General features: G+C 38.3%; 5 non-coding genes across 5 annotated transcripts; all 5 read left to right on the forward strand.

Moving 5' to 3' along the window:
- The first annotated feature begins 13,426 nt into the window (after positions 1-13,426).
- On the forward strand, positions 13,427-13,499 carry TRNAR-ACG. The gene has a single exon. It is a non-coding gene; the product is annotated as a tRNA-Arg (tRNA).
- An 89-nt stretch (positions 13,500-13,588) lies between these two features.
- Positions 13,589-13,661, forward strand: TRNAR-ACG. Its single transcript has one exon. It is a non-coding gene; the product is annotated as a tRNA-Arg (tRNA).
- Positions 13,662-13,750: 89 nt separating this feature from the next.
- TRNAR-ACG lies at positions 13,751-13,823 on the forward strand. The gene has a single exon. It is a non-coding gene; the product is annotated as a tRNA-Arg (tRNA).
- Positions 13,824-13,912: 89 nt separating this feature from the next.
- TRNAR-ACG lies at positions 13,913-13,985 on the forward strand. The gene has a single exon. It is a non-coding gene; the product is annotated as a tRNA-Arg (tRNA).
- Positions 13,986-14,071: 86 nt separating this feature from the next.
- TRNAR-ACG lies at positions 14,072-14,144 on the forward strand. Its single transcript has one exon. It is a non-coding gene; the product is annotated as a tRNA-Arg (tRNA).
- The last annotated feature ends 1,692 nt before the right edge of the window (positions 14,145-15,836 follow it).

The raw sequence follows: 15,836 nt of genomic DNA on the forward strand, positions 1-15,836 counted from the left end.
TAGCACTAGTCATGCAACATCACATCATAACGTAACTACATCACAATCTTTTATTAGTATAATTGTCCAGATTGAACGAAGACTAGATAGGAGAACAATGAACATAAAAACAGACACAGAAATGCCAATAAATGCACGTACCGTGAATCCACAAGAAGATCACAACGAATTCAGTTCATATGGTAGTGGAAATATTATATTGTAGCTTGACTATACCATTGTTTTTTCTCAAAAACAATCATTTTCAGAGAAATAAAAGTTATGTATCAACATCGTTAATGGAAAGTCTAATGCATCAATTACAGAAGAGTGAGTTTCGATTGTAAGCACTAAACTAGGAACAAGATCAGGTGCCTTGTGCTTTGGTTTTTCAAAAAAAATAGTAAAAAGATTTGCCGAACAAAACTGAAAGCATGCTTATATATACCTAGGTATAAATTTTAAACTGGAAAAAAATTGTTTATTTCATTTACAGAGTATATATACAGCTACATCACTAAAGAGAAGTAAATCGAAGTCCTGTTCACTCTAGCAAATACCAGTTTCCTTGATAGAGAAAAAACTTAAGCAAGAAGTTCATACTAGTGTGTCCACTAACTGGCAGACAATATTCAATCAGAGTGATTAATTTTGTTCTCCATGAAGCTGCATGCATGTAAAAGTCAAGCACACGTGAAATTCTAACCTACTATAGTGTCAACAACTCCAGTTTGGTTTGATTTTACAATCCAATGTTTAGACAGCAACTGGGAAGAATCTCTTACGCGTGCTACAGGAGGTTAGGTAGGGAACTGACCTGGGCAAATTATCCTAATGATGGATATTAACTTACAGGAGCATCCTTTTAGATTTGTATTGTTTAACTATTGAACTCAAATTAAGAACGATCTTATTACTGAGCTCAAAAGAAGGTATAATCAAAAGTTATGGGGTCCTCATCTGACCTATTTCTCAGATAAATTATCTCTTTCTTTAGTTACTAGTCAATAAATACTCAAATTCATTTGGGAAATTTTGATTATAGACGCAATACTACTTTTTTTAAGGGTTAATTTGTGGCTTTCAAGTTTCAAATCATAAAACTTCAAAGATCAGTGTTGATATATTTCAACTTTTTTTGCTCTCTCTCGTCTAATGGAATATAAGACAAACAAATTGTTGGTAACTTGGCATCGTCTCTGACATGGTTCTATTAATTATGTTAGATACTGAAATACATTTCATAGTCTTATTTTGCCTTTAGAGGGGCATTCTCTGACCTGGTGCTGGAGACCAAAGGTTAAGGGAAACAAATCAATGATATAGAAATAAATAGCAAATTAGAATGGATCTTCTTCACCAATATTTTCCATCAACATGAGGAAAATTTGAGTTTAATAGGATAGACTTGTGTTTCAAAGATCTTTGATCGAGTAAAACAGGGAAATTATGATAAAAAAAAACCCAGCAATTACCTATCCAGTAAAAGAACCACGGAAGAAACATCACAGAACAAAATTTTAAGAACTTGCTTTTAGAAAAAAGAATAGCAATCATCATACCCGCCAAAAATGAGAGACCAGGGGAAAACAGCCAAACAGAATTTTGCTCCTAAACATAATAATCTGAATTGATTAAATACCTGCCAGACTAATAGGTCTGCCAATCTGGAAGAAATTCATGATCACATGATTAACCTTTGTAAAGACTAGAGGTAGTTCAAGTATTGAGTTTAGCAAGCAATAAGTGAGAAACAGTATACATATGCTTATCAATGTTGGCCTATGATGTTTCCTCTATGCAGATATTTGCTCCTCTTGCTTCCTCCTCGGACAGAAAGATAGCTTAAAAATGATATGCTTACATTGACAATCTTCTATTTATCTGTGCTCATCATATTCATCTCCTACTGTCCACAATAAGACGATCAGAAAGTAGCTCATGGAATTGACCCTTGCAAAATAATTGTCAGGATGAGAATAATTTAATTTAATGCTTACTCATTATTTCTTGAGAACAATACAGAAAAAGCTTGCAGCTACTCAAATATTCAAATAATCCAGACACAAAATCTTATTTGAAACAACTACAGTAGTAATGCTCTAAAAATAAGCTTGCAGCTACTCAAAAATAGATAACGGCTTTAGGGTCAGGCCACAAAAGTTTAAAAATGAAAATAGATCTTCCCCCAGTATCATTTTTTTTTTCCGGAGGATATCTGGAAAATGAAATGATTGAAGGGGGCAACTCAACAAGGGCAAAGATTCATGTCAAAACTTAAATGAGCACAGAAAAGGTATTTCTGCCTATAAGGAAGCATCTAAAAATTGAGCCAAGGCCTTGTTGTAAAATAATAAAGCAATACAAGCAGTATTATTTTTGCACAAAAATAAGCATGCAATAGACAGATAAATAAAGGAGTAGGGTTTAGAATATAGTTATCCGGTTGAAGCGTCGGCACGCCGACTGTCCTTAGAGAATTTATTGCCGCCTCACGGTGCAAAGGCTCTCCGGCAAAATTCCCCCAAGATCCGACAACCGCTCGTCTCGTCCGTAGGTGCACTCCAAAACGGACGCGACACTCGGACCCAACCTCAGATCGCCGTAAGACCAAGCCTCAGGACAAGAAAGACGAGAAGAAAGCAGAAAGAATCGCACAGAGAAGGGAGAAAGCTCGAGGCTTGAGTGAAGAATAGAGGTGCTGCAAGTCCCCTTTTATTCACTCTGAGAAGGTACGAAGCACTGCTTCGCTAGCTAGGAAACGCGCCTCAGCGTCGCGTCCGCGTCCCTTCCTCACGCGCAGAACAAAACTGAAGTCCGCGTCCCTTCCTCACGCGCGGAACCAAACTCTGGTTTGGTTTTGGTTCAGACCAAACCAGAACCGGAAACCAAACTGGTTTGGTTCAGACTGAACCAAACCAGCAAAAACAGACTGGGCCGCCCGTGAGCGCAAGGCCCACGGGCTGGGGATTTGCACCCTCCCCTGCGCGCGTTAATCGCGCACGTGACGCCCGGTTTATGGATTTCCGGCTCGAACCCCCCAAATCCACTCGATTTGGGCTTGGCCCGCGCATGCGTGTAGGTCCTCTTATCATTGCTAAGCAAGGATGGAAGGGCTTCCTATATAAGCCCTTCCAAGCTTCTCCACTTAGCAATGTGGGACTAAAAACACTACAAAAAAATACTTTGAATTTAAAACAAAATTCAACAATCCCCCACAAATTCAAATCATTTCGGTTAAAAACAAAAAACAAAAAAAATATGTCCTGAGGCTAGGTTGCAATGAGCTTTTAGTGAAAATACCTTCCGGTTTGAATTTTCACCTAAGTACACCAATCTTATTCACATAGGTTTGAAGTGAACTAGGTCTTGAACTTAAACCTTTTTATATGTGAAGTCAAATGGTAACAACTCATCACGGGCGACGGTTGAATCCTTCTGGGTTGGTGCATTACGGCCATGCCACCGAATCTTGTTTCATAAGTGCTAAGGGGAGTTGCCTAGACCCCCCACACTGCGGCCACACAGTTACACTTACATAGGTGAGTTCTCCAAGGATGTACTGCGAGCATCCTGTCAATAAGACCTTGAACTCATTAAGAGCCTCCAAGCTCATCCTTACTAGCAGTCAAGCATCTATCCAGGGAAGAGACTATGAGATTACATCTCAATCAATTTGATGCTTACGGTTCACCCTTATAACTTGTTTATACCACATTGAACCTACTTCTTGGGATCTCCAATCAGATAGGTTGGGTTGCCGTTATAGATGAAACCAGGATAGGCCTCAGTCCCATTCCCTTACTGGATCTCTTGATTTTCTCGGAATCAAGTCCTTTTGTGAGTGGATCAGCAATATTGTCTTTTGAACTTACGAAGTCCAATGACACCACTCCAAGAGACACTAGCTCACGAATAGACTTCAATCTTATTCGTACATGTCTTTTCTGTTTCTGGTTATCTTGGAGCTTCTAATCTGAGCTATTGTTGTTTGATTATCACAGTGTATTGAAATAGAAGGTATTGACTTTACCATCAAGGGAATTTCTGAAAGAAGACCCTTAAGCCAATCAGCTTCAGTTACTGTGGTATCTAAAGCACACAATTCTGCCTCGGATGTAAAACGGGATATAATCGTTTGTTTAACAGACCTCCAAGCATCTGCACCGCCTCCAAGTGTAAAGACATAACCAGTAACGCCTTTACACTCAGCAGTGTCTGCTATCCAACTAGCATCACTATATCCCTCCAGGACTGCAGGGAATCTCCCATACCACAAGCCCAAGGATATAGTACCTTTTAGATATCTGAGTACTCTGTCTAATGCATCCCAATGCGTTCTGTCCGGACAACTGGTAAACCTGCTCAATTTCGTTATAGCAAAAGAAATATCAGGTCTAGAACAATTAGCTAAATACATTAGACTACCTATTATTTGTGAGTATCTTAATTGAGACACTGCCACACCACTATTATTCTTGTGGAGAGTTTTTGAAGGATCATATGGTGTGACAACATATTTAACTTGGCTATAACCATATTTCTCTAATACTCTCTCAACATAGAATGACTGAGAAATTGTTATTCCATCAGTTGAACGAGTCAACTTCAACCCTAAAATCATATCAGCACAACCCATATCCTTCATATCAAACTTACCACTTAAGAGGGCCTTAGTCTCATTAATAATAGAAAGGTTAGTTCCAAATAGTAGAATATCATCTACATATAAACATAGGATAATACAATTATCACCATTCATTTTAGCATACACACATTTATCAGAGTCATTTACTTCAAAGCCAAACAATAGCATAGCTCTATCAAATTTTTCGTACCACTGCTTTGGGGCTTGCTTCAAACCATAAAGAGATTTGACTAACCTACAGACTTTATTCTCATTTCCAGAGACTACATATCCCTCAGGCTGATCCATATATATCTCTTCTTCTAGATCTCCATTTAGGAATGTCGTTTTGACATCCATTTGATGGACCTCAAGATGATATATGGATGCTAATGCGATTAACACTCGAATTGTAGTAATTCTGGTAACAGGAGAATAAGTGTCAAAATAGTCAATCCCTTCTTTTTGTTTGAATCCCTTAGCAACTAGGCGGGCTTTGAATTTATCTACTGACCCATCAGGTTTTACTTTTCTCTTAAATACCCATTTACATCCTATAGTGGTACACCCAGGAGGTAAATCTACCAACTCCCAAGTGGCATTAGAGATAATAGAGTCCATTTCACTTTTAATAGCCTCTTTCCAGTGTTTAGCTTCAGGAGAAGCCATGGCATCTCTATATGTCACAGGATCACCTTCTATATTATAGGTGATAAAGTCCTGGCCTAAATCCGTAGACACACGTTGCCTCTTGCTCCTTCTCGGTTCTGTATACTCACTAGATTCATCTAGTCTAGAGTGACTTGAGGAAGGTGTACCCACTACGGATAATGGGACCTCTACGGAAGAAAGCGCATTTCTAGTAGGAATACTAGATTGAGGTGTTCTCGTCTTCATAGGAAATATATCCTCAAAAAATGTAGCATCGCGAAGTTCTACAATAATATTTGCATCTATTCCAGGAATTTCTGATTTAATAATCAGGAACCTATATGCAATACTATTTTGAGCATAACCCAAGAAGATACCATCTACGGTCTTTGGACCAAGTTTTTTCCTTCTGTGTTCAGGTACTAGTACCTTTGCCAGGCACCCCCACACTTTAAAGTATTTCAAACTTGTCCTTCGGCCTTTCCAAAGCTCATATGGGGTTTTATCCCTTGACTTCATTGAGACTCTATTTAGCACATGACATGCAGTGTATAGAGCCTCCCCCCACATAAAGTTGGGTAACCCAGAACTGCCTAACATGGAATTAATCATATCTTCAAGGGTTCGATTTTTTCGTTCTGCTATACCGCTGGATTAAGGACTATATGGAGCAGTTACCTCATGGATTATACCTGTATCTTGATAAAAATTTTGAAACAGGTTTGAGGTAAATTCTCCACCCCTATCAGACCTTAACCTCTTAATAGTTTTATCGATTTGATTCTCAGCTTCAGATTTAAAAACCATAAATTTATCTAAAGCTTCATCCTTGGTTTTTAGCAAATAAACATAAGAATAACGAGAGTGATCATCAATGAAGGTAATGAAATACCTTTTATGGTCTCTCGTTATTACACCGTTAAACTCAAAACAGTCAGTATGAATCAATTCTAAAATATCAGAATTTCTATCAACTGATTTGAAGGGTTTACGGGGTTGTTTATATTGCACACAAATTTCACATTTTTTCTTATCATTTATAGCATGCTTAGGGATCATGTCAAGATTCATCATCCTTTTTACGGTATTAAAATTGACATGTCCTAATCTGTCATGCCACAGATCATAAGACTCAATGTTATATGAACAACCAATATCAGAAGTTTTATTTAAAGTAGCATTTTCTACATTGAGTTTAAATAAACCTTCATTAAAGTAACCTTTTCTAATAAAGGTTCCTAAATGTAATATTACAACTTTATTACATTTGAAGTTCAACTCATAACCAGCACGGACTAACTTTGATCCGCTAATCAAATTCCGACGGACCGCTGAAACATGATGCACCTCATGCAGTGACAGGACTTTTCCAGAGGTGAACCTCAGGTCAACTTGTCCTATCCCAAACACCCTGGCTGCAGAATGGTTCCCCATGGTCACGGAAGTGCCTTCAATTACCTGATAAGTAAGGAAGGCAGAGTGATCAGCACAACAGTACATTAGCACCTGTATCAACTAACCATTCATTGGGTTGATAGATCAAGTTTAGTTCGGGTTTGAAGGTAACAAACCTATCGCTGGTGTCGTCACTAGCAGTCACGACATTTACTTGTGCCTTGGTGTTGGACGTATTGCTTTGGTTCTTGTTCTTTCGCTTAGGGAAGAATTTGGCATAATGTCCAACCTGTCCACATGCCCAGCAAGGCTTAGGTTTGGTTCCAGTTTTCTTTTGAACCTTTGGGTTGGGTTTCATCTTGTTCTTCATTTTCTAATTTTTGAATTTCTTCTTGTCAGATGAGACTACTACATTTGCCTTTGGAATAAAATCCATAGGCATTCTTGTATCATCATTTTTATGTTGCTTCCGATGTTCTTCTTCGATATTTAAGGCAATCATCAAATCTTCTAGAGAGATTTTACCTCTCTGATGTTTAAGAGTCATGCCAAAATCTTTCCAACTCGGAGGTAATTTTTCGATGATAGACAAGACCTGAAATTTTTCAGGTAATGGCATATCTCCTTCAGCAAGACCATGAATTTGAACTTGGAATTCATGTGTCTGCTCAACCACAGATTTGCCTTCAACCATTTTGAAGTTCAGGAATTTTGCCACAGTATACTTTTCTAAACCAGAATCTTCGGAGTTATATTTTTTATCCAAAGATTTCCACAGCTCTTTAGCTGAAGAGGTTGAGCAATACACATCAAATAGTGCGTCTGAGAGGGCAGACAGGATTCTCCCATGGCAGAGATAATCCCTTTGCTTAAACCTCTCTAAGGAAGCACTACGGGCAGGTTCCTCTTCATTAGGTGAAGGAGGGTCTGTTTCTATAACGGAGAATAGCCCTAGCGTAGTAAGCCAAAATTTCATCCGTTGTTGCCAACGTCTGAAGTTTTGCCTGTAAAATTTCTCGGGTCTAGCACTAGCCTCATCAGATCCTATTACCCTATCATTCATCATGTCTATTGATACAGGCAATAAATTCTCTAAGAATGTTGTAAAATAATAAAGCAATACAAGCAGTATTATTTTTGCACAAAAATAAGCATGCAATAGACAGATAAATAAAGGAGTAGGGTTTAGAATATAGTTATCCGGTTGAAGCGTCGGCACGCCGACTGTCCTTAGAGAATTTATTGCCGCCTCACGGTGCAAAGGCTCTCCGGCAAAATTCCCCCAAGATCCGACAATCGCTCGTCTCGTCCGTAGGTGCACTCCAAAACGGACGTGACACTCGGACTCAACCTCAGATCGCAGTAAGACCAAGCCTCAGGACAAGAAAGACGAGAAGAAAGCAGAAAGAATGGCACAGAGAAGGGAGAAAGCTCGAGGCTTGAGTGAAGAATAGAGGTGCTGCAAGTCCCCTTTTATTCACTCTGAGAAGGTACGAAGCACTGCTTCGCTAGCGAGGAAACGCGCCTCAGCGTCGCGTCCGCGCCCCTTCCTCACGCGCGGAGCAAAACCGAAGTCCGTGTCCCTTCCTCACGCGCGGAACAAAACCGAAGTCCGCGTCCCTTCCTCACGCGCGGAACCAAACTCTGGTTTGGTTTTGGTTCAGACCGAACCAGAACCGGAAACCAAACTGGTTTGGTTCATACTGAACCAAACCAGCAAAAACAGACCGAATCGCCTGTGAGCGCAAGGCCCACGGGCTGGGGATTTGCACCCCCCCCCTGCGCGATTAGATTTCCGGCTCGAACCCCCCAAATCCACTCGATTTAGGCTTGGCCCACGCATGCGTGTAGGTCCTCTTATCATTGCTAAGCAAGGATGGAAGGGCTTCCTATATAAGCCCTTCCAAGCTTCTCCACTTAGCAATGTGGGACTAAAAACACTACAAAAAATGCTTTGAATTTAAAACAAAATTCAACAGGCCTTATTTAATTTGCCCCGACTAAATATTTTTCTTCCACCTGGACGCGGTGAGGATTTGATTAGCTGTGGATAGATCATCTTGACGATTCAAATTGAGCCAAATATGGGTTGGTCAACAGAGAGGATTTGTTTGACTAGCTGTAGAAATATCATATTGATGAATCAAAATGACTTAAATAAGGGTTGGCCAACATGATTTAGCTTGGCTAAATAGTCATCTTTCGCTAGTCAATGAAGTTAAGTTTGGCAGAAAATTGTTAGAACTCAGTTTTGAGCAAGGCATGCCAAACAAGGTACCACGGTAACTTCCTTGTATCCAAGAAGAACTACCAAATTAACATGAAGGAACCTTAGTCTGAACAAATCGAAAATTTAATACTATGTTTGAACAATAAAAACATCAACCATTTTGAATTGGAATAGCACCTAATGGAGACAGAAGAAAGCCCAACACATTTCATTATAAGACCAACAAATTGGAAAGAAGATGGATTGTTTTGTGAAACAATATATGGGGCGAAGACAAGTGGAATTTGTGCTTGTGGAATTCATGGATTGGCTCCCACCAATATAATTCTGATACATTTCAAATGGTAGTAAAGTGATCCACGAGAGGAGCTCTTCTACAAAAGCACTCAGTTTTCCAAGGAAAAGAGAAAGAGACTGATGCTCCTCCTACCTAGCACAAATTATAGAAAGGCATAGTTGAAAAATAATTACTAGATCAAGAACTTACAACAACAACAACAACCAAGCCTTTTCCCACTAAGTGGGGTCGGCTGTATGAATCATTTTACGCCATTGAGCTCTATCTCCTATTATATCATCATCTATATTTAAATAAATTTTATCTTGTTTTATTGTTGCTAACCAAGTCTTTTTTGGTCTTCCTCTTCCTCGTTTTATATGCATGTTTATCATAGTTTCACATCGCCTAACTGGAGCATTTATTGGTCGTCTAAGTACATGTCCGTACCATCTTAAACGTGTCTCTCTGAGTTTTTCCTCAATAGATGCAACTCCTACTTTCTCTCTAATGCTCTCATTTCTTATTTTGTCCATCCTCGTATGTCCACACATCCACCTTAACATCCTCATCTCTGCAACTCTCATCTTCTGCTCATGTGCTCGAGTCATAGCCCAACATTCAGCTCCATATAACATAACAGATCTAACTGCGGTTTTATAGAACTTACCTTTAAGTTTAAGAGGTACTTTATGGTCACATAAAACACTCGACGCTCTCCTCCATTTCACCCATCCCGCTTGTATTCTATGTAAGACATCTCAATCCCTCCATCATTTTGTAAAATGATCCTAAATATTTAAATTTCTCTCGGGCAACTCGTCCTCTCCTATCTTAACAATTGTTTCATTACTTCTAATATTGCTAAACTTAAATTCCATATATTCCGTCTTTAATCTACTAAGCTTAAAACCTTTCCCTTCTAGTGTTTCCCTCCAAGATTCTAGCTTAGCATTTACTCCTTCACGTGTCTCATCTACCAAAATAATATCATCTGCAAACAACATGCACCACGGTAGTGTGTCTTGAATGTGTGCAGTGAGTTCGTCCATAATTAATGTAAAAAGATAGGGACTTAGAGCTGATCCTTGATGTAACTCTATCTTTATTGGAAATGCTTCAGTTACTGAAGTCTTTACTCTGGTCGTTACATCCTCATACATATCCTTAATTAGTTCAATATATGTTACGCTAACACCTCTCTTTTCTAAAATTCTCCATATAATTTCTCTTGGGACTCTATCATATGCCTTTTCTAAGTCAATGAATACCATGTGTAGATCTTGTCTTTGCTCTCGATATTTTTCAATTAATTGTCTAAGAAGATGTATAGCTTCTATTGTCGACCTTCCAGGCATGAACCCAAATTGATTTTTTGTCACGATGGTCTCCTTCCTTAATCTTTTTTCTATTACTTTTCCCAAAGTTTCATAGTATGACTCATTAGTTTAATACCCCTATAGTTTGCACAATTTTGTACGTCTCCCTTATTCTTATATAAGGGAACTAGAGTACTTATCCTCCATTGATCAGGCATTTTTTTCGTTTTCAATATCATGTTAAATAATTTTGTAAGCCATTCAATACCTTGTTTCCCTAAGCACTTCCATACCTCTATCGGAATATCATCTGGTCCAACGGCTTTTCCATTGTGCATCTCATTTAAAGTTTGTTTTACTTCTGAAGTTTGAATTCTACGATAAAAATTAAAATTTCGATGCTCATTTGACTTAATTAAATTACCTAAGTTAAGTTGATCTCCTAAATCTTCATTAAAAAGTTGATGAAAATACCTCTTCCACCGCTCTTTTATTTCTCCATTGCTTACTAATACCCTATTACATTCATCTTTAATACATTTTATTTGGCTCAGATCTCTTGTTTTTCTTTCTCTCACTTTAGCTATTCTATAAATATCTCTTTCCCCTTCTTTTGTATCCAATTTTTGATATAACCGTTCAAAAGTTTCATTTTTTGCTTCACTCACTACTTTTTTAGCTTCTTTCTTGGCTATTGTATATTTTTTTAAATTTTCCTCGTTCTTACAAATATATAATTCCTTATAAGCTATTCGTTTTTCCCTCACTTTTTCTTGTACTTTCTCATTCTACCACCAAGATTCTTTACTTAGCGGTGCATGCCCCTTTGACTCACCGAGGACACTCTTAGCTACTATTTTCAACTTTGATACCATCTTATCCCATGTTGTATTAGAGTCATCGTATATTTCACCTAATGCTTGTACTTCTACCTTCTCTTTAAATATATGTTGCTTCCCATCCTTTAACTTCCACCACTTAATTCTAGGAATTGTATATATTTTTTTTCTATTGATACTATGTTTGAGGCGTATATCCAACACTACTACCCTATGTTGGGTAGTTAAGCTTTCTCCAGGGATGACTTTGTAATCTTTACAAATCTTTCTATCCTTCTTCCTAACCATAAGAAAGTCAATTTGCGATTTATTATTCCCACTTTTGAATGTGACTAAGTGTTCTTCTCTTTTCTTAAAAAATGTATTAGCTAATATAAGGTCATATGCTATCGCAAAATCTAATATAGTTTTCCCTTCCTCATTTCTCGTTCCAAACCCATAACTCCCATGTACTCTCTCATATTCCTCATTTTTCACTCCGACATGGCCATTTAGATCACCTCCTATTAAAATCCTTTCATTTGGTGGAATATTTTGTAATATTTCATCTAAGTCCTCCCAAAACCTTAATTTGGTAGCTTCATCTAATCCTACTTGTGCATATACGCTAATTATGTTCATAGTTTCTTTCGCCACTATTATCTTAAGAGTTATAATTCTATCCCCTTTTCTAACTACTCCTACAACTTCATCCTTTAACAAACTATCTACAATAATACCCACTCCATTTCTTGTTTTACTTTTTCCAGTGTACCATAACTTAAAACCCGAGTTCTCTATCATCTTTGCCTTCTCACCTATCCATTTTGTCTCTTGTACACATAAAATATTAATTTTTCTCCTAATCATCATATCTACTACCTCCATTGATTTACCAGTGAGAGTTCCTATATTCCATGTTCCAAATCTTAGATTATTAGTTTTCCTATCATATTTGTTCTTATCTAACCTATGGTGTGAGAACTCTTGCCTATTTAACACTACACCCAAGTTCTCATGGAGATGTAGCGGTCCTTGCTGAGACGTTACAGTCGGACCCTGTAACGCGAACTCTTGTATATTTATCACTACACCCGAGTTCTGGAGATGTAGTGGTCCTTGCCGAGACGTTACAGTCGGACCCTGCAACGCGTTCCTTCCGGGGAACAACCTAGCATTAGCACAATAGTTTAATGGATTCATTCATGAAATTTTGCCATAGTTTGACGCTGGCTGGCAACCTAACGCAACCCTCTTCCTTTATCCGGGCTTGGGACCGGCCATGACTGGTCATCATGGGCGGAGTTAGCCATAAATTTAGTAAATTTAGATCAAGAACTTAGTAAGCCATAAATTTTATGGCATTGGAGTAGATTCATTACCATAAAATCAAATCAACAAAATTGTAACTAAGTTCATATCAAAATCCCTCAAACAAGGAAAAAATATCTAGTAGGTCATGACAACATTCTAGCTAAATGAGTTCTTATAACATTTTAGATATCAAAATATTCAAAAATGACCTAACCAGACTCCACATTCTCTCAAGGTAAAATAGAAGAATAAAAAACGATTTTGACTAAACAAGAATCAAGAGCACTACGCTTAGAGAAAAGCAAAGCGGAAACAACCTTAAAAATGTTCACCATGTATGTTGGATTTGAACTCATTTATCGAAGATTTCGGAAGCCGAAGCCTGAAGACTTTCTCTTGCAGGCCATGGACTACTTATTTCGATCTCCTCCGTCGGTTTTTGCTTGTTTCTCCTTCATCTTCCCTGTCAGCTCTCGTTCATTGTTATCCGTCCGTAGGAGTGTTTCTGGGATACGACAGCGACATTGCAGCTTGTGACCATGAATCGATTCGGATATCGTGGGTTCAAAGGAATGCTCCGCCGAGGCGAGAAACTGACGGATGCCGAGGCAGCCGCTAAAGGTTAATATAAATAAAGAAGAAATAGAAGATAACATTGATAAAAAAACAATGACTCCGTGGCCCAATGGACAAGGCGCTGGTCTACGGAACCAGAGATTCTGTGTTCGATCCCCAGCGAAGTCGCCAAATTCTTTGTTATTTGGCTGGTTTTAAATTTAAGTAATTAAAAATATTTTCAAAACACAACAGCACATTGACTCCGTGGCCCAATGGATAAGGCGCTGGTCTACGGAACCAGAGATTCTGGGTTCGATCCCCAGCGGAGTCGCCACGATTTTTTTGTTTTTTAATATCGATCATTTGATTCTTTTTTTAAAATATAATTAGTAAAGACTATTTTCAAACTACATCAATAATGACTCCGTGGCCCAATGGATAAGGCGCTGGTCTACGGAACCAGAGATTCTGGGTTCGATCCCCAGCGGAGTCGCTCCGAATTTATTTGTTTTTTAATATCGATCATTTAATTGCCTTTTTAAATATAATTAGATAAAACTATTTTCAAAATACACCAACAATGACTCCGTGGCCCAATGGATAAGGCGCTGGTCTACGGAACCAGAGATTCTGGGTTCGATCCCCAGCGGAGTCGCCCCGAATTATTTTGTTTTTTAATATCGATCATTTAATTGCCTTTTTAAATATAATTAGATAAAACTATTTTCAAAATACACCAACAATGACTCCGTGGCCCAATGGATAAGGCGCTGGTCTACGGAACCAGAGATTCTGGGTTCGATCCCCAGCGGAGTCGCCCCGAATTATTTTGTTTTTACCGATCATTTAATTGCATTGTATTAATATAACTAGTTAATAATATTTTCAAACTAAAACAATAATGACTCCGTGGCCCAATGGATAAGGCGCTGGTCTACGAAACCAGAGATTCTGGGTTCGATCCCCAGCGGAGTCGCCATTCTCCTGCATTCCTCTGTTTCAAAGCCGCTGCTATTTTTTAGACCTTCAGTTAGATTCGGATGTTTTTGACCAAATTCACAGTTATCAGTACTTCATTTTTCACCGGCACACCTGCCGTCTGTCCAACACACGTGCCGTTATAATTCATTATTTCTGCATTCGGCGCCCCTTCATCACCTACTTCTACAGACGACGAGGGGTACTCCTGCTTGATCAGATTCGGCGATCGCTCAAGATTTTCCGGCGCACGCAAAATGCTGAAAAAAAAAAGTGAACTTGGTCACAGAGCTTACTCGTGGACCTCGGAAGCGTTCTAGCTCGGATTCATGCCCGTCGCTATGAGGACTTTTCACCAGTTCACTAGTATCTTCTCAACATATTGAAAAGCATGTACTGAATTCGTTTGTGGCAGTTAACGATATGTCGCATTGAAGCTAGATGTTGAATCAAATGGACAGATGTTTTTTATTTTCCACAAATTTTATTACAATATAGACCTGACCAAATGATAGTATCATAATTTGCATAGCTAAACAAATATACAGTATGACTGCACATCACAAGGCTAGGCAATCAAGAACTTTAACTGTTTTTTGCAAACAGAGCAAAAATTTAGCAGCAGGCAAAAACTTGAGCTGAAAATGGAACAAAATCGAGCTGAATAAAGTCTATGAAATTCCTGAGTAGTAGTGCGTGATATTGAAAGAATAGTTTGCAATCATACAACCAGTCGACTAACCAGTTAGGTGCTGGTTCTTATAATTTAAAGATCAATATCGTTCTTAATTTGAAACTAAGGTTATGTTTATTATATCTAGATACAACCAACGAACTGCTCAGCCACAAAATTGGTTTTAGTTTTCTTAATGAGGGGGAGAAGTAGTCGAGCAAACACGCACTTAAACAATAGCTTCTGGTCTGTCATAATTCATCCATCAATCAGAGAACAGATGGATGGTTCCCTAGTATGTAGTAGTGCAGTACTAATTAAAATTCTTGACAAAAAAAATCACAGGGAAAAATGCTGGTGGTGGGAAAGTTTTTGCTCATAATGTCCACACTGCCAACGTGGCGCACGCCTGAGGCTGCCCACGTTTTTTGTTGGGAGTACTTATTATATACAAATAAGTTCGTTCAAGTAAAAGAATGTGCAAGAGGTTGGTCTTTGTATCAGTGAAGAGAATGCTTAAAGGATTTGGTTATCAATAGATATTTTTTATCTTTTTAAATTTGTAATTTTTTCTATATATTTTTATTATGGGATTTTAATAGTATTTCTAATAATTCTCCCCTAAATGAAGAACAATATTATTCTCATGATCCGAATTTTCTCTCAAATATTTGGTCACTTTTGATCTATTTTAGGTCTCTCCTGAAGTATCTGATCACTCTTGACCTGCTCCGAACCTCACCATAGACATGCGATTACTCTTGACCTGCTCGGGACCTCCCCGCAAGTATCCGATCATTCTTAACTTACTTTAGACCTTCCCTTACCTTCATTCAAGGTTACCTCACCTGGCATTCGGCCTTGACCATGGTTCTGATACCACTTGTTAGGACCGAAATAATTTATATATCTTTACAATGGTATGATATTGTTTATTTTGGGCTTAAGTTCTTGTGGATTTATTTTTGAGCTCTACCTAAAAGGTCTCATACTAATGAAGATTCTTTTTATCTTTTT

The sequence above is a fragment of the Zingiber officinale genome, chromosome 11B, assembly GCF_018446385.1.
Source record: "Zingiber officinale cultivar Zhangliang chromosome 11B, Zo_v1.1, whole genome shotgun sequence".
NCBI lineage: Eukaryota > Viridiplantae > Streptophyta > Magnoliopsida > Zingiberales > Zingiberaceae > Zingiber > Zingiber officinale.